General features: G+C 42.5%; 1 pseudogene; it reads left to right on the top strand.

Annotated features, from left to right (window-relative positions):
* Positions 1 to 17,890, top strand: part of LOC147436856 (uncharacterized) — a 90,089-nt pseudogene extending 72,199 nt beyond the window's left edge.
* Positions 17,891 to 19,735: the final 1,845 nt, after the last annotated feature.

The following is a 19,735-nucleotide window of genomic DNA, read 5'->3' as shown; positions in this document are numbered from 1 at the left end:
CTCACAGTAACTTTTGGACTTCATTAGGCTTTCAAACACACTTTTGCATCTTTTTGCATCTTTTAAAAACTTGTGATGACTTTACCAAGCAAGTGTACATGCATGAAATGCTCTAGATCCTGAATCATGATGTCCTACTTACTCTACTCCTACTTATCATGTGAAATGGTGTTAATGGTGTTTTTGGTTGCTTTTTGGCCTCTCCGGACTCTCAAGCTCTCCTCTCACCGCTTCTACCACTCCAAATACTACTCTAGAACTCGACTACTACCTAAAATTACCTTGGTCTACCTTATCTACCTAAATCGAAAGATCTAGGCCAGACACACACTTCCTAGACTCCCTCTAAGACCTAGAGAGTCCTCCACCCTCTGGTCCTATCTAAATGTAAAGCGAGACTCTTGGCAAGACAAAAATCCCAATCCTCAAGGATTAGTCTCAATCACCTACCTAAGGTTTTCGTCCCCGACAGCGGTGCAAATGTTGGACGGATACGTCGCGACAGACGTCAGCATAGCGAGAACTCACCTAACATGTAATGTCAGCTAAGGACGAAGCTCGACCCGCAGGCACGTGGAAGTAAGTATAAGGTGTCAACCTACACTCGACTGACTTCTAACTAATTCCTACAGAGGTCTCTACCAATTGTCTAAGTCACAGCCTTCAAGAGTGCATAAGAGGAAACTTCCTACAACGCTTTCTAGAGTCAAACACCCATCAAACAATCTCGAAACACCGTAGAACTTGAAGGAGATCCTACTAATACCAATAGGTCGCTCTCCCTAAGGTCTAAGAACCAAAATCCCAACCCAAAACACCTGGTGCAGAAACACGTAGGATGTCTGGCCAAAATCTGCAAGTTTTCATTTTCAAAATCTAAAGTTCCTAATGTGTAGTTCTACTCAATGTGAACGCGTGGGTATGCTGCAATGCAAAATCGGACAACGTATGCTCACCCAAACACCCGATGAAGCTCGTAGAAGGAGCTCGCAAAACCGGACCGTACGCACGCAATGTAGGTATCGGCTCGTAGCTCTCGTCGGAGGCAACACGCTGCACTTTTCCGCACTCGATTGCGACCACAGGAGCACACGTAGTGTCATGATGAAGCTCACACTCTCTCTCTTGTACACAGTACGCTCACTCAAAGACTTCAAAATCCCAATATTTACAAGGTGAAAAATCAGGTTTTCCTCAATGAATGAATAGTTACAAAATAATAATCCTCTGAATAGTTAGATGCCGTGGGGTGTGTCCAGCTTCTAACAGTGTGTGTGTGTGTGTCTATTTAGTTAAGTATATTTTTTGGTGGAGTAAGAGAGTGAGGGTACCCATGTTGCTAAGTATATATACATACTCAAACAAAGCCAATCATTAGAGCTTGCCATGTATTTCATGGTGCATGTCAAGTTGAGGACCCGACACCATAGGATCGAGAGTAATGCTTGAGATGGATAATCAAGACTTAGACTTAAGAGAAACTATAGAGCATTGTGTCCTAGACAGAAAGCACAAGCAGGAAAAGTAGCTTAAACTGATGAGCTTACAATATTGATGAAATGGGACCTTGCTTGGTCATGCGAGAAAAAAAGAAACTATCTGCATCACATGCATCATCACCATCACGACTAGTCATGTATGGAGATGTCAACTCTGAATCTTGGAGGAACACCTTCCCCTCATCAATAGGGAATGGATCTGCATGTCCTGACATAAGCATCTCATCCTCTAGCACAAAGAACTCTATATCCCTCATCTTCATGCTAGGAGGCGTCGTTGAGAATCAATCTGCTATGTCTTGTTAAAGCATGGCCGCTCTAGCTCTATAGCAAAAGACATGGCGTGCATAGCAATCTAGAGATCCATCACCATCACGACTATTCATGTATGGAGATGTCAACTCTGAATCTTGGTGGACCACCTCCCCCTCATCAATAGGGAATGGATCTGCATGTCCTGACATAAGTATCTCATCCTCTAGCACAAAGAACTATATATCCCTCATCTTCATGCTAGGAGGCGTCGTTGAGAATCGATATGCTATGTCTCGCTAGAGCATGGCCGCTCTAACTCTATAGCAAAAGACATGGCATGCATAGCAATCTAGAGATCCATGAAAGAGACTCCTCTTGTCTATCATTAACATGTTTGCAACACAATTGAGACTATGTTGTCTCGTCCTTAAATACATGCATAGGATAGACCAAACCCCTCCCGGGTTCCGTTTGCAACCACTAGCAATCCTCAATGTATTTGAAAAGGTTGCTCTCTAAGTAGTACCTAACATTCACTATCTCTCAATTTTCTCACAGAGATCAAAATTTGTCCCACTGAGGAACATATCAGACATGATAAAGTGTGTATGATACGATTATGGTCAATGATAAACATACATCTCCTATGTCCTCTATGTCACACGCTAAACCATCAACGAGTTGCACACAACTTAGTCTCCCACAAGAGAAACCACTAAACCACTCACAGCATGGTGTGACATGAAAAGCAGCGTTGGCATCTAGTAACCAATGTAGAGAAAGTGTGTTAGGCATATACATATCTGCAAGAGATAAACACAAGGTAAGTGTGACATCACTATCCCTGGCATAAACCAGGACTGCAATTGCCTCTCTAACATGTGTCAAAGATGCATCTTCATCTTGCATACATCTCCTGTCACATGTAGGCTATAACACTATGATGGTCAATCAACCAAATGGACAAGGACGTGGTTGGAGTGCCACGGCAAGGGGCCATCCAAAGTTCATTGGGTGAGGATGCCCATGCACAAGTGCACGGGTGGCCAAGAAAGTGTGGACAACATGACACACTATAAGGTCCGGGAATCGGGAAGTCTTCCTCATTCTCCTCTACGGTTGTGTGGTGAGCTAGGGTCATCACCCTGCTTGTGTACCCAGAGGAGTGTCACACTACGATTCACATCAACATGTGTGAACGGGCCCACATGAGCCTTAATTTAGCTTTTGATTGGATTAAGGTGGGATTGAAAGGATAAGGGAAATTTGTGGCTATAAAAAGGAAGACAACAATGTAGGCTATGGAGAATTGAAGCTCTCACTTTGGCTCTCACACTCTCTCAAGAATAATCACACACTCATTACACACTCACCCTTTTACCCTTCCTCCCTCCCTCTATCTCTCTCTCTCACTCACTCTCATTTTCTCTCCCTATCTCTCTCTCTTCACTTGTGTTAAGTCACGTAGGTGGGAACCTGTTGGAGCAATCGGGTGTGCTGCCTTGGGTAAACCGCAAAGGGATTGGGATAGAGAGCCATGAAAAAAGGGAGGGGCACCAAACCTTGGGTAGCATAGATCAGGGTAGGATGGGGAATTCCAAAAAAGGAGGCAATGGGGGGGTTGAACCCATCGCTAGCAGCCAGCAGGGTCGTGAACCCACCCCTAGCATCCAGCGGGGTCCTCATCCACCAACAACCAGCTAGCAAACCACCTGCTACTATAGCACACCCTCGCCTTCACTTCCATAGAGGACCATCAAAGGCTTACTGATTACTATGTTCTTGTCATCCACCCCACACCCCATGGATTGAAATTTCAAACATTCTTTCTCTCTCTTCTTTGTATTTACACAAAGGCACTGTTAATTGAAGGGCTTGAAAAATCCTAAGCTCAAGTAACTCAGCAAGAAGCTTTGCAAAAGGATAATATCTTTGACTACGCATCACTTTGCAAGTATTTTGACCATGACAATCTTGCTCCTGCAATGAAAAGGTGACAACATTGCATTAACATTGACACCCGCATGTAACTCTCGCAAGAGAAATGGGTGATTATTTTTCTCTTGCACTTTTGTAATGATTTTGAAAATCTCCATTATTATATTTTTTTACATTTAATTTGCTAGAAAAAGAAAATTAAAATGTCTACTAGGCCTAGTGTGTCTCTACCTCCCTCTAGCTCTTTAGGATTTTTGAGTTTACTCTCAACAATCATGGGCTTAATCTTGATCAAATTATTCGACTGTAGACGCCATGTTCTCTCTTGATGACTATGACCTAGCAGACTATGCTGACGTCGTTGACGTCTTGTGAGAGGTAGAGCTCTCTAGTGGGATGTTTAAATATTTTAATGCAAAATTCACCACCTTAGAGAAGGTCTAGGCTGACATATTCATGATGTTAGAAATCATCTCCACATGCCTCGATGCATTGATAGCTACTTTGATAGGCTCTCCTATTCCTCAAAGTAGGAGAGCTCCTATGGTGACAATGAGTGTAGCCTCACTTGTAGTCACGGTGATGGAGCAAAAGACACCGTGCGCACACTCACCGACCGTGATACCTTAAAAAAACACAAGGAATTTACTTAAATTCCACACCACACACACCACCACTCAAGAGCTCAATGAAAATTCTCCCAAAAATCCCTATTCAAACTCCAAACACATCGACCTACAAGCCCTTGCCTGCCCGCAGACACTACAAGGTGAGCCGAGTTGATCAACACTTGAAATCACACTTGATGGTGAACAAAATACACAAGAAAAACCATCAAAAACTCAAAAACTCCAACCACAAAAGGAATCTCTCAAACCATTGCAAAAGTTTCACCAAACTCCACTATGTTGGACTCTCTGAAGTAGCCTCAACCCTAATAGCACCGATACAGGGTCACATAGTCTTGCAGAAATCCGCACCTTCTTCCCTCAATTCCTTGCACACATACATCCATGAAAACCTCAAAAATTCCATAGACTGTCCCAAGTGAAAAATTGAAGAGAAAAATCTCTCATTCATTCCTCCACACACTCGAAAACAGGGCAGGAATGTGACGGGACTGCACCAAACCACCTGTAGTAACCCTGCTTCCTCCCACACATAGAGAGGTAAAAGTGCTGAGAATTGGCTTCAAAAGTTCTCCTTCAGCCTGAGCAATCATGGAACCGTGAGTGGTGTGGCAATTTAAAGTCTTTTCACACCATTTTGGACCATTTTTTGACCTTGTTAAGCCCATTTTTGGCCAATTTTGATCCCTGGTGGGCATTTTTTGCGGAAAAAATACCAAATGGACTCCAAAATCCACCAATAAATAGTTATCGCATGTGCCAAACCTCTCGGGCGGGATGAGAATGCTCACAACTTTTGCTTGCATTATTTACATTCTAAAAAGTTCATTAAAATTTCCTAGAGCCAGAATAAGGCACTGGCCAGGCTTCGATACCCTATCCAAGCATGTACGTGTGCCCAATTGCCGGCACACAAACATGACTATTTACAATCATGTGTACATGTCGCATCATTTTTTAAACTTGAAACCATTTTCCAAATCTCCCAAATGCATTTACTTACATCTTTTTGTACATATACACATGCATATACACGCTACTTTGTACACGCCAAAAGCAGTCTATCAACATTGCCTACCCTCTAGGTTGAGTATTTATGCCAAGAGACTATTTGCATTTGGAACCACATCCCTTGCAAAATATTTCTTCAATCTATAACCATTTATTACTATTTTTTAAACTTGAAACCATTTTCCAAATCTCCCAAATGCATTTACTTACATCTTTTTGTACATATACACATGCATATACACGCTACTTTGTACACGCCAAAAGCAGTCTATCAACATTGCCTACCCTCTAGGTTGAGTATTTATGCCAAGAGACTATTTGCATTTGGAACCACATCCCTTGCAAAATATTTCTTCAATCTATAACCATTTATTACTATAGCGCAAATGTTTGCCAGAGAGCCTTTCCAACTCATATGTGCCATTAGAAAATACATGCTTCACTTTGTACGGCCTCAACCATTTGTCCCTCAACTTCTTTTGAAAAGTGCAATCCAAGTGAGAATCATACTTCATCACCAGCTCTCCCTCTTTAATTTCTTTTTCTGGCAACCTCTTATTCATTTTCTCTATCCTTTTCTTTGCTTAATAATCATTAGCTTTCTCTCTCTTCATTTACAACAACTCTAGAGCAAGAATTATTTCCTACAACTTGTCTTTATGCTTACCTTGCATTCTACACAACAAATTCAAGGCATCCAATTGTACTTGTATGGGCATGAGAGCTTCCTTTCCATAAACAAGCTCATATGGCCTAAACTGTGTAGACACTATATATGCAATTCTATAAGCCCACAAACACTTTTCCAAGTCTGAGTCCCACTCCTTAGGATGCTTTGTAGCATACTTTGATAACACCTTCACAATTTTGATAACACTTTTCCAGGTCCGAGTCCCACTCCTTAGGATGCTCTATAGCATACTTTGATAACACCTTCACCCTTTGACCATTGTAGTTTTTCAACCAGCCCATTGCATTGTGGGTAGTAAGGAGAAGAATGCCTATGAGCTTTTTTTTTTCCATAAGGGGTGTTTTTTTCCATAACACCCCCCCCCCCCCCCCCCCCCCCCCCCCCCCCTATTGGCACAATAGGGCCCTCATTATTTCACTATGCCGCCGACTTTTTGATATGGGACAAAATATATAAGGGCTGTTTTTTAAAAAAAAGAGCAAGAGGACATCCTCAGCTATCATCACAAAGGGAAGGTGGCTCCTTCCACCCTCGGACCATGAACTGGTGCTCTCTCCCCAGGCAATAATATCTTCTGACGCCTGAGGAGCTCTCACAGCAAGGGGCGGCTCTGCTCTTTCACTTCGGGCGCTTAGGAGGCATGCAAACCAACCTATAAATATTAAGGTGAGGGCACTCCTTAGCCCTCACTTAGCTTGAGATTTAGTTTCTGGTTGTTGTTATCTCGCTCTGTGTCGTTTACTGCTTGAACTTCCTAAAGCTATGGAGCTTGCAGCTCAAACTTCTCAGGTACTGTGGTCTACCTAAACTCTCGTTTGCTTACTCTAGAAAACTAAATAGGTGTGTTTTCAAACGAAATTTCTTTTATCAGAGTGCTTGATATGGTAACCTTGGGCAAGGTACCCTGCCTGATATAAACTAACAAAGTATGGATTATCCTCCATACATGTGTTGCCTCTAAACTTGGACTGGTTAGGACGCCTCTATGGTTTACTGTCGGAGACCGACTATCTTTTCATAATGGGATTGATTGTCTCCTCTTGGGCTAGGCAATGATAAGGAATAGATGTAATACTATGGCATATATTGGTGATTAATGGTTGTTCTGCTGCTTTGGATGGAAAGTAACTAGGAATAGTTGAACTCATTAACTGCATATGATCTTAGGAAGGGGTGTTTTGTTAATCCATGTGCAGGAGAATACCATATACAGGCTTTTTTCATAAAAAACACAGTCGATACTGTTTTTTCTGCATAATAGCCGGGTCTTGCCACAGGCTTTTGAAAATGGCTCTGTAAAAAGCAGCCGAAGTACTTCACCTCTGCTTAAATGAATAAGTATTTATATGAGGCAGGATGTATGTGTGTATAGGGGTATGTGGATGGAAGCATGATGGGTGGCTTGTCTTATTGGCCGTTCTTAAACATCTGCTACATCAAGATATTTGCATGGGATTTGGTTTCTAAAAATAGTTATATCCACTGTTGGATTACAGTCAAGGGGTTTCTGCCTACTGATTTTCTGGAATGAGACTGCGTGCAACACATGCATCTCTCTACTATGTATTTTTTAGGCCTTTTTTAAGCCGCTGCAGGTCGTTTTGACTACTGTCTAAACTGGTTTTCGGCTTTAAATTGGTTTGCAGTTCTTCATTGAGGAAAGCTCGAAGAGCTAAGAATAGCTCAGGGTCTCCATATAGTTTGGACATGATGGTGGTTCTGACTTCTGAAGCCATGAAATTTATCAGTTTGGCAACATTTAATAGCACCTTTTGGGATTCAGCCCTTGGACGTGGGGAAGATGGGATCTCCATTTCTTTGATAGGGTTAAGTAGTCCCTCTGTAAACATTCTTTCCAACAAGAAGTGAGTACACCCACTTTCCCATGACTTTAAGTCACTTTCTTCTTGGATGACACTAGGTATGGCAAGGGGTCTATGGACTTTGTGAGGTTGTTGTTATGTAGGGAGCACTGTGTCTGTAATCTGGATCTTCCTCGGTGCTGGTTCTAGGTCCCTTTGGGTATCTTCTACCAAACTCCTTAATTGCTTGACTTGCTTGATCTCCTCTATAGGGTTTGGATAAGTTCTTATCTTCTTCTTGGATCCTGGCCATTGTCACTTATGACGATCTTCCTTGTTGGTTTCTTTCTTAGTGGTCATTTTGGTCTCCATGGTTTCACATAAATCAGAATCCTCTTCAGCATCGTGTTAGAAAATAAGACGTAGCTAAATAGATCTTTTGAGTAGATTACTTAATGGAGAGAGATAGATTTCACACACAAGAGATTATAGAGTAGAGAGAGAGAGAGAGAGAGAGAGAGAGAGAGAGAGAGAGAGAGAGAGAGAGTATACATGATATACGTGGTTCACCCAATGTGGGCTACGTCCACGGGAAAGCAGCCACTCAATGGATTTAGCACTTCAAAAGAAGAAGTAGTTTACAAAGGGATTAAACCCTTGATAGAGCTCCCGCCTTGCTTCACTCTCACCACCTCACACTCACCTTGTTGCATCAACTTCACACTATGAAATGTTTGTAGAAATGGCCTCCTTTTATAGGCCAAAAGGGCTGCCCTCTCTTATGAGAGACAACCATGTGTAGTCGCCCTTGTGCGAATAAGTCCAAATCGGACCCTCCAATCCGCCCATGTGTGGCCGCCCTTGAGAAGACAAGTCCGCTTTTGAATTCGGCCACCGGCCACCGGCCATTGACTTCCGACCACCGGCCACCGGCAAACCGACCGGTTGTTTTCCGACCACTTTCCGGCCACCGTCCGGCCATAATATTCCGGCGAAAAGGAAGTCTCGGGGGACTCCGTCCCCAAGGCCTCTAAAGTTGCCCCTGATTCTTGTCCGTGAAAATTTTGGTTTCCGGTGAGTGATTTTCCTTCACGCACGATGGCTTCTCCTCATAATGGGGGCCTTACAAATGTGCGCTTTTACCACAGAAAATTACAAGGGTAAATCAGGCTCCATACTTAACACGTCGTTCATGTATATGGGGTCGTCACCAGTCCTTATGTTGGTCTTTGAACGGGGGTCTGACTTCGCTGCTATTTGCGATCTCTTCCTTCATGTTTTCTTCTTCTTCTGAGATTGGGCAATTGATGCCGTGTCTCTTTCTTGAAGAATATAATTTTGTTTTTGGAGCATCGATCGTGTGAGTACGTTTACTAGTACCACAGATGTACTTTGTGATGGCTCCTTGGTAACCTCAAGCAGGTTTATGGCGTGATCTTCATTGCATTTGGATTATTCGGACATTGGGAAATCAAATGATCTATGCCACATCAATTACACATGAGTATTGGCATTCTAGACGTGCTTGCTGGATTGGTTTGCATTAGTGTGGCGTTCTTTTGTAGCCCAATAGGACACTCGGCCACACGATGTGGACCTCCACACTCACAGCATTGAAGAGGTGGTCTCTTGGTAGTGTAATTGATATTTTGGCCTCTTGCAGTAAGAGCAGCTACTTGATAGACAGATTTGACTTGTCCTCGATAGTCCTCCATGTAGTATTGTGGACTTTCTTCAAGCACATCAATCCCATAGGAAAAATTAGGGTCTATATCCTCCTCACAGCCTTCCAAACAAGCAATAGATTACTCACAACCCACTTGATTCACATAAGTGATTCTTGGATGTGGTGGTTGCGATCCTAGCACTGGAGGTGGTAAGGGTGTTGTTTGAACAACATTTTGGGCCCTAGGGACCATGTGTTGTGACGTTTTTTCAAGAGGTGGGGTTGGAATCAATGCAGGCACTCGAGGTGTGTCTGTCCATGCCAAGGTTGGTCTATTGGCCATCACATACTTAAATACTATGCAATCCTGAGCTTGATAACCATACCTCCCACAGACATTTCAATTCCCATTGAATTTTACTCTAAAAGTAGGGCATTCATTGGTACTATGCAGACCATAGCATACTCAGCACCATTGTTGCTCCCTTCTTGGATACATATGGTTGTTTTTTGGAGCACGATTGTCTCTAAGACTCTCTTGAATGGCCTTGGTGAGATCTGCTAAAGTTATATCCGATATCTTTGGCTCCTTAGCAATAGGCTTTAGATGGCCATTGTGGATATTATCGTAGATTTATCTACTCATACTCTATAATTGTAAAACCACTTTATGCGCTGATAACTAAATTTGAGTGGACAGATGAGTGCGAGAAAGCTTTTCAAACTTTGAAGCAAAGGTTGATTTTCGCTCCAATTTTGAAGACTGCGGATTGGGAAAAGATATTCCACATCCACGTAGATGCATCTGCATATGCTATAGGATGCATACTTGCACAACCTAGAGAGAACAACATGGATTTTCCAATCAGCTACTCTAGTAGACAACTGAACAATGCAGAGAAGAATTACACAACAACTAAGAGGGAGGGTTTGGGTATGATCTATGCGGTGAAAAAGTTTAGACACTACTTGCTTTCCAATAAATTTGTATTCTTCGTTGATCACCAGGCACTGCTGTACTTAGTAAACAAACCTTGCAGTACGGGGAGGATTGTACGATGGTTCATCATACTGCTTGAGTTTGACTTCACGGTAGTAGTCAAAAAAGGAACTACACACCAAAGAGCGGATCATTTATCTAGAATGATGCATGGAGAAAACCCTGTAGGAGTTGATGATGATTTGCCAGATGCGTATCTTTTCAACATAGAAATGGTTCCAAGATGGAGCGAGGATGTAATTCCTTTGTTGACTATTGGGGCATTGAATGTGACAAGACAACCATCTACCATTGCAGCATCTAGATCATTGGTAATGTTGGTGGGAAGGCTATACAAACAGGGATCGGATCAAATCCTTAGGCTTTGTGTTGAATCGAATGAACGGGAATTATATCTAAACCAAGCTCATGTACAAACGACGGGGATTCACAATGGGCATGCACAGACGTATCAAAGATTGATGAGAATGGGTGTGTACTGGCCGAAAATGCAACAAAGTGTTCATATGCATATCAAATCATGCGTTAGCTGCACATTTCAAAAGCCGATAGAACACGCGACTCTATTCAAATTATCTATAGCACCCCGATGGAGTAACTACATTGTTGAATACCTCACCACCGGGATATTGCCTGAAGGGATGAGTAGATCACGTATCAAAACGATCACGAAAGAGGCAGAAAACTATGTACTGATTGAGGACAATCTTTACAAGAGGGGAAAAGACAATCAACTGAGAATGTGCGCGACTGAAGAGGAATACATTCCTATCTTAGAGCAAGCACATGGTGGACAAGCTGGAGGACATTTCTTAGCTGATAAAACGGCCAAAGCAATTCTTATTGCAGGCCTATGGTAGCCTACACTATTCATGGACGTTGAAGAGTTTGTGAAACGATGTGACGATTGCCAGAGGACAAAGATTCCTAGAGCATGAGATGATATGCCCTTGAGGCGAATGATGGGGGCAAGAGCGTTTGCGAAATGGGGAATAGATTTTGTAGGACCGATTACGCCTCCTGGATATAAAACGCATGCTCAATACATTATTGTGGCAACAGACTATCTAACAAAGTGGGTGGAAGCGAAAGCAACAACCAAAAATGATGCAAAAACGACAACACAGTTTTTGTATGAGAACATTTTCACCAGATATGGCTTACCAATAGAGATAGTAAGCGATAGAGGGACTCACTTCATCAATGAAGTGATCGAATTCCTATTGCATGAATTCATGGTAATTCACAGGAAGTCAGCTCCCTATCACCCACAAGCTAATGGCCAAGCAAAAAGTACGAACAAGATTTTGGTGATAATTCTCACCAAAATTGTTAGTGAATCGAGAGCTGACTGGGATCAAAAGCTGCATTCAGCTTTATGGGCATATAGAGTAGCTTACAAAACATCAATCGGAACGACTCCGTTCAACATGGTTTATGGAATTCAAACGATTTTACCACTTGAATTTTTTATTCCCACGCTTCGGGTCGCTAAAGAATTAGAATGGACGGGCCATGAATTATCCAATCAGGTAGATATCTTGGAAAAACTTGATGAAACTAGATTGAGAGCAGTTGCTTCAATCTACGTGCAAAAACAAAACATGAAATCATTCTTTGATCAACATGTTATCATCAAGGAATTTGCTACGGGGGACTATGTCTTAATGTATATCCTGAAACAACATTCTCGGAAACTCAAAAAGCGAGGCAATGGACCCTATGTGATTCATGAAATATTGTCTAGCGGTGCCATTAAACTTGCGACATTAGAGGGAGAGGAGATGCCTAACTGGATTAGTGGTTGGAGACTAAAGAAGTAAAACCTACCACTAACCTCAGAGATGCTTGCCAAATTACACGCTGCGAAGGAGCGCAAGAACAAAGCAAATGCGACAAAAGCTCAAGCGTAGGAGGAGGCTAGAATCAAGATTTTAAAACAAAAATAGAACTTACAACAACAAAGACTTCCTCAACTAGCAGATACGGCTCAAATTCCTCTTTCTATAATTCACACTGATGAGCAATGGGAAACAGGAATCGATGTTCACATCAATGTCAGACTTCAGCATGGCAGATATCAACGAGCATTGATTGACACAGGAGCAAGAGTAAATGTGGTCAACTTCTCCACTTACAAGATTCTTACAAATGAACCCCTAGTGTAATCCACACATGATTTACAAGCCGCAAACGGGGCAACAATGCCAACATTGGGGATAGTAAACTTACCAATCAATATTGATGGAAATAGTTGTCCTCATCAATTTTTCGTAATGAAAGACGGAGAAATTAGAGAATCACTATGTTTGGGAGTTCCATGGATGGAACGTACAATGCATTACTGAATGGTCAGAACATGCATTGATATACACACACAACTCTAACAAATACATGACTCTATTCACCAAAACAGATCACTCGTGGCCGAGTATCCCCATCGACAAAAGCAACCAGCTCATCAGCCAAAAACGCCAAAAATGGCTGTTCGAAAAGTATCGATAAAGAAAAAAATCATGCAAAACAAACAGAGCCAGATATGGCTATCCAAGGAAAAAATCCCCACGAAAGCAGCACCATATCAAAGACCTTCAGGAGTTAGTCCAGAGTGGAAATGGCAACCAAAACTGGAGAAAACCAAAGATTCGGCGACAAAGCTCGAAGGGAAACCCAAAAGTCAAAATAGGAAGCCTGAACTACCAAAATGGCACTGGAAACCTATGAAAATTAAGGAAACTAAATTAGAATCTGTAAAAGTGCAACAAACCGCATACAAATGGGTTCCAAAAATAGTTGCCATCACAACACCAACAATCAGGGAAAGAGCAATTTGACTGCAAGCTCTTCTTTCCCTCACCATCAAAAGCCACTGAAAACTACATTCAGTCCCCGCATCTTGCACAACACCTTGTTACCCAACGCATTGTCTCAAACATGAGAATAGGGCCACATTACACGGCCATGCATATAGATACAGATTTCAAAACCCATGCACATGCACCCAACCTTCGTCCGGGACGACTCAGTCTAGGAAGGGGGGAGTAACTGATGAATCTAGCAGTAGTCAGGACCATTAAGGGGTCCAACGTGTATATATGTACATAATGTGTGTGTTTTTCATTATTTAGAGTTCAATTTCAAACATATTTGATCAAAATCTGGAATTTTTAGCGTTTTCACCATCCGACCAGCATAATAATGAGCTGTAATGAAAAAATCCGGAGCATTGGGATGCTTCTAGTGAAAACATATGCTTAGGGGTGAGTATAATAATTTTTGACTAATTTTTTCCAGTTACTAAGTATTTTCAATTTATTTTATTTGATTTTCGTTAATAAAACATCAAAAAATAAAAAATATCGCTCACAAGTGTCGGAATCAAGTTCTGGAAGCAAACGCCGAAGTATAATGATAAGGTTATCAAGCATGGAAGATATGAAGCTAATCTGAAGATGTCAAATTTCAGCCTTAATGATCATGACTACATTTCACCAAAATTGCATCAAATGGTCATACAACGCCGGAATGACAAGCGGTTCAACCCACAGGTGGTATGTAGATTACATCGGGATCAAAGATAAGGAAAATCAGCCCTATGTCACGAAAACCTCGGGAAGATATAGGCCAGGTAGGCCAAATTCTAGCTCATTGTTCATTTTCACATTTTGAGAGAGAAGAAGAGAGCTTCTTGACCTAGAGTGAGCTGCCACATTTCTACCCCGTACGGACGGTTAGAGCCACCATTTCATACCAGATTTCACAGGTAAAGATCAAGTCTATTACGCATGCAAGCGCGAATCATTGCACAAACGGGTGAAGGGATCAAATCAAAGTCGGATAGGGTCAAATAGGTCAAGGGCCCTTAGAGGCATCCAAACAAAACTTTTTTCAAGCACAGAACACATCAATGTGCTCCCCACAAGGTCAAGAACAAAGCCATGTGATCAAATCTCAGTTTGGTGGTGGTACAACGATCGCGATCGGTGTACCTCACTAACAAAACTTTGGACAGAATCTGCAAAAAACCTCCCCTCAGCCTCGCCTACAATCTGCAGGTGTCAAAAATCATTTTGGCCTCTATGGTACGATCATGATCGGTGCCCCCAGATGCAGGTTTTGCAACTTTTAATTTGGCCCAGGCTTGGAACTCAATTAAGGATACACTCTCTTGAATTTTCACGGAAAATGCACAAAATTTTCTCATAGAATGGGCCTAATTTGTCAAACACAACCGAAACGGGAAAATTTGACCTACAACTACCAAAATCCGGTTAAAAATAATGATGGGGATAGTTTGAAGGGCATACTTGTCTGACTAGGAGTCAATATAGTTTAAAACATCGAATGGATCTCATAATCTCCTACAAGTACAGATATGATCATTTCAGTCTCGAATGATCACACAAAGGGAGAATTTTGACCGAACCAATTCCAAAGACCAAAAGGTGACTTAGGGATGCTCAAATATCACATTGGTATCCAAAGAATGCCTGAAAAATGCACAAGTCTGGAAAATCTCCCAAGACGGGGTATAAAGTGCCTGATCAAGTCAAAATCAGACAGTGGAGTGGGCCGATGCTAGCAGCACATCATGGAAGAAGTGAAAGCTCTAAAACTAACTTCAACTAACTCCAGGCTCCAAGCAAAATTCATCAGGAAAACCCAATATGGTTAGACTTAGTAAAATAAGGTCAAACAATGAAAAATTGCTCTAATTTGTTCATTTTAAGTCCAAACTTGGAAATAAATCATCAGTGGGCTAGGCAGGCATAGGGGTCCATGAACATCCAGTTTTCACCCAAAAAAGCCCAGGTACTACGATCGCGATCGGTGTACCTCAGCATCAGATTTTGACCAAAACCTAACAGATCCCTTGTAAACATCTTGTTCAAGTCACCCATCAAGTTTCAAGCCATTTGGACATCAAAAACTCATGAAAAGTCAAAGTCTAGTCCAAAACTCCCTTGTAACCCAAAATTGAGACCTATAAACTCAAAAGTGGTTCAAATGAAACACAGAGTGGACCAAAATGACCCTCCAACTATCAGCAAACCACTCATGTGATCAAATATAATTTTGGCCTCTGTACTACGATCGCGATAGGTGTACCTCAGGCCCAGAATTGGCTCAGATTTTAATCAGTCATAGCTCTAGTCTTCCTAGTCCCATTGGTGAAATATGGACAAGAATGGATGAAATTTGTTCAAGTTATGATCAGTTTTAACTTTTGAATTGTTTTTTACTAAAAGTCTAAATGCGACTGATTGTGAAAGGAAAATCCTGACAGCTTGTGATTCTACTGACACAGAATGCCTCGCCAAAATAAAGAAAGGCAGTGGACAGCAGCACCATATGAAGTGGATGAGCTCGCTACAAATGAAAAAACTCACATCTCGGATGAAATACTAGCTCAGATCCCTGCTCACATTTTCATCTCGAAGTTTAGGGATGCTGATGGTGACATGGTAAAGACGACTATCATGCCACAGGAAATATGGAATCTCCACCGAAGTCCGGAGGTAATAGAGGCAGTGTGGGCTGTGCATTTGGAGCAGTTTTTCATATTACAGCCATGGGGAACAGACTACATGAGGGCCCACGAGCTCATGAGCTCGATACAATATGATGGACAGGCAATGCTCACGGACAAGGATGGATCGAAGGTAAAAGTAAAGATCACGAAGAAATCATCAAACGAAGCTTTGCATTTCCTTCCAGGGCAACACAACTTGTTGGCAAAGACCAAGTCACTGGATAACGAAAAGGCATTTGTCAAAGCAAAAGGAAACAAATACAAATACAGTGACATGATATGAGGGAGAGTTGGAATTACCGATGAGATTGATCTCTCAGCATTTCAAAGTACAAAAGCCTCCTCGCTACACTGATCCAATCCTGCACATTGCCGTGGTCATCGCTCTAGCAACAGCCAAAAATAGAACCATTCGCTGCGACTATGGTTCTTACATCTTGGAAAACTTGGTCGAAGCAAATTTGAAAAGCTCGGCAAAAAACAAAAGCTACATGAACGCAGAGCCAATGCTAACAAGAATAGCATACCAAGCTTTGGGAATGATTGAAGATCTGCCAGCTACCAGTTCTCAAAGGGCCCTGATTCAGAAAGCAAAGCTGGTTGCTCATTCAGTAAGGATGACCACTGGCGTAACATCATCGCGCTCAGCCAAGGCATCCAACAAAAGCTCGAGTGATGAAGAAAAGACGGAGACTGATGGGGAAGGAAACTCTCAAGGGTCGAAAGACAAAGGGCCATCGGAGTTTGAAGAAAGCGAGGAGGAAGACTCCACAAAGCCGCTCGAGAGAAAAAGGAGGGAAATAAGTGCAGTACCGTAGTCTGACCTTTAAAAAGCATATGCAGAAGCCCAACAAAGAGTCAATGAAAGAAGGACCAAGTTACGGGCTGATAGACAGGCAAGAGCTGCTGCAACACAACAAACACAAAAATGAAGATTCGAGAAGGAAAGAGAAGAAAGAATAGAAAATGCAGCTGCATACGGGCTGAAAAGCAAAGGTTAGAAGTAGAAAAAAAGGCTGCAAAAGTGGACATTTCTTCGCAGACCACTGAGGGAACGAAGGAAAAAGATGCAGCTGATGATACAAACCAAGAAGAGCAACTAAAGAAAACTCAAAGAGAGAGGAATGTGGAAGCGCGACGGGCGGCGGATTGGACCCGCCAAAGAATCATCAAGATTTTAAAGATGCTTCACAGTCAGGGGAAGATGCTTCCAAAAAGAGGCATGTACGAGAAGAAGAAAGCTCACCTCCTCCCTCGCCTAAATCACCACCTCCTCCCTAGCCGAAATATCCTCCTCCTCCTCCTCCATCAAACAAAAAACCGCCACCTCCTCCTCCTTCAACCTTGCAAAAGGAGTTTATACCTCCTACGGAAGCAATCGGATACCATGAAGCCTGCCAGGCTGTTGTTGGTTTTGATTACAGGCAAACTTTAAAGGAATTAGAAAGACAGTTCCAGTGCCAGTACGTGGTGCTGAGAGAAAAGGAAAAGCAGGTATAGGAGGCCCAACAAAAGCAAGCATCTGGGCAAGAGAAGTTAGAGAGCCTGAGGCCACGATTGGAGCTCGCGACGAGGGAAAGAGACATTGAGCAACAACAGGCTCAGTCTCTGATCAGAGATTTGGTGGACATCAGGATAGATTTGACCGCCAAAGAAAAAGAATGCCAAGAATTGACGGCAAGAGTACAGAAAGCAACGGAGCAGCTTGCTTACGAAAGTGCAAGGTTTCAGAGAGTTAACAGTTCGTACAACAATGTCAAAAGTACTCTGACAACCTTGATGGAAAACCAAGAACCTGCTGGAGCATTGGTCTCCACATCGGACAATGCCACAACATTGAACACCATAGCGGCACTGAAATCGTAGCTAGAGCAAGAAAAGCTTCAAAGACAGTTGCTCTTATCAAGAATGATGGCCCAGACGGCGGCAAATGAGCAAAAGATAAAAGAAGTGGAGCAACAACTCGCATAAGCAAGCGCCGAATTAGAGACTCAGAAGCAGATCGGTGACACACTGCTGAAGGAAAAGGAAGATCTGATTTTTCAACAACAAATCAGAGCAGACAAAGCCCAGAGTCAACCGCAACTGCTGTCCAGACAACAAGTGCATGATTTGCCTGAAACATCACACCAAGGGGAACAAGAGTACGAATTTGCAGAGCCAGATCTGGATATTAGAGATGAGCTCACTGAGCACTTTAAGGACATGCCAGAGGGACCAGCAAAGGATTACATGCTCTATGAAAAGAAGATAATGGAGCCAGTAGCCGTGGCCTACTTACAGCCAGAAGAGTAGGTGGAAGGGTTTGGCCACAAGTACCCACCACTTCCTCTGATATGCCATGAAGCAATTCTGTGGAAGGAAACGATACGGCTAGCCCTGCCATGAAACAAAGATGGGGGTTACGAAGGCATTGCACTGACACCGGAAGTAGCCCAGATACCTGTCGACGACCACCCAAAGTGGAGGCATAAGTGGTTGGACAAACGGCCACAAGATCTAACTAACTACCACAACGCTCCTCAGTATATACAAATAGATCCTACTTTCTGCCCAGTCCCTCGAAGACGCACGTGGAGGGATTTTGCCACATGGAAAGGCTCAAAACAACAAAAGCTAAACTACCCAGTCTTGACAGCACAGCAGCCTCCTACGGTAGCCTACGTGGTCAACACATTGAATTCGACAGTCACCTTGTTACGGGATGTCCCCGACGTGGCTTGTCAAATGCTAGTAAAGATAGCCCGGATGATCATCACCTGCATCCAGGTGTTTAAAGACACTGAAGGCGACGATCATCCGTGGAATCTGTTCTTGGAAGGGCACAAAGGGATCTGCTGGAATCTCCAGGATTCGCTGCCATGACACATTTTGATGGAAATGTACTCCAAGCTAATGTACCTGCCTTCATACTACTTGCAGACATTCGAAGAGGCCTTCATCACAGGGTTCTTTGAAATCGACACAAGGATCTTCCATCCTATGGCGAAGGACCTCAAGGCACGGTACGTAGCATACCAACACACATTAAGTTAAAATCCTTTCAGACAGCATCAAGAAGCCCTGGAAGCTGTCCTTCAAACAAGAAGCTTTTCAGCAACACTTGCTTCATTGGAGTCACATCAACGGCCAAAGCACTGAACATGGACGAGGGCGTGCAAGGATAAGGAAGGGGGGAGTGTTTGGTGGACGAAGCGACAAGCGGCCATTTCCAAAGAAGGGTCATATTTTTATGAGAAACCTTTGTAAAATTCTTTTGTAAGAGAGCATCTCTAAGCCGAGAACTTGTCAAAGGATTTATGATTATTCTTCTGGGAACATTTGTATATTAGAGAGCCAATTAGAAGTTAGGAGCTTTTGGTTGGACAAGCCATTTGTAAAGACCTAAACTATAAAGGTCATTTTTTGTAAGTTTGAACATTATCTTTTTGATGAGAAACTGAGAAGACAGCGTACGTTTGAGAGCTCCTTCTTGCTCCAACTTGTAATCTTCTCTATTGTGGCTACGGTAATCCAAATTCAGATTCGTTTATTGCATTGTGTTCCTCTTACTTTGCTCTTCCATTCAAACGTAATCATTCAAGATTCGGTGTAGGTTTTTAACTACGATTTTGAGACCTTAAATCGCTGTTTTGAGTGTTTATATGCGTATTTTATGTTGTTTTGACCCTAAGTGAGGCTTTAGGGACCCTAGAACGACCCATAAGGATC

This window comes from Adiantum capillus-veneris, chromosome 17 (assembly GCF_014529385.1).
Source record: "Adiantum capillus-veneris isolate H3 chromosome 17, ASM1452938v2, whole genome shotgun sequence".
In the NCBI taxonomy this organism is placed as follows: domain Eukaryota; kingdom Viridiplantae; phylum Streptophyta; class Polypodiopsida; order Polypodiales; family Pteridaceae; genus Adiantum; species Adiantum capillus-veneris.
Note: the sequence above shows the minus strand (reverse complement) of the source record. Positions and strands in the feature narration are given on the sequence as shown.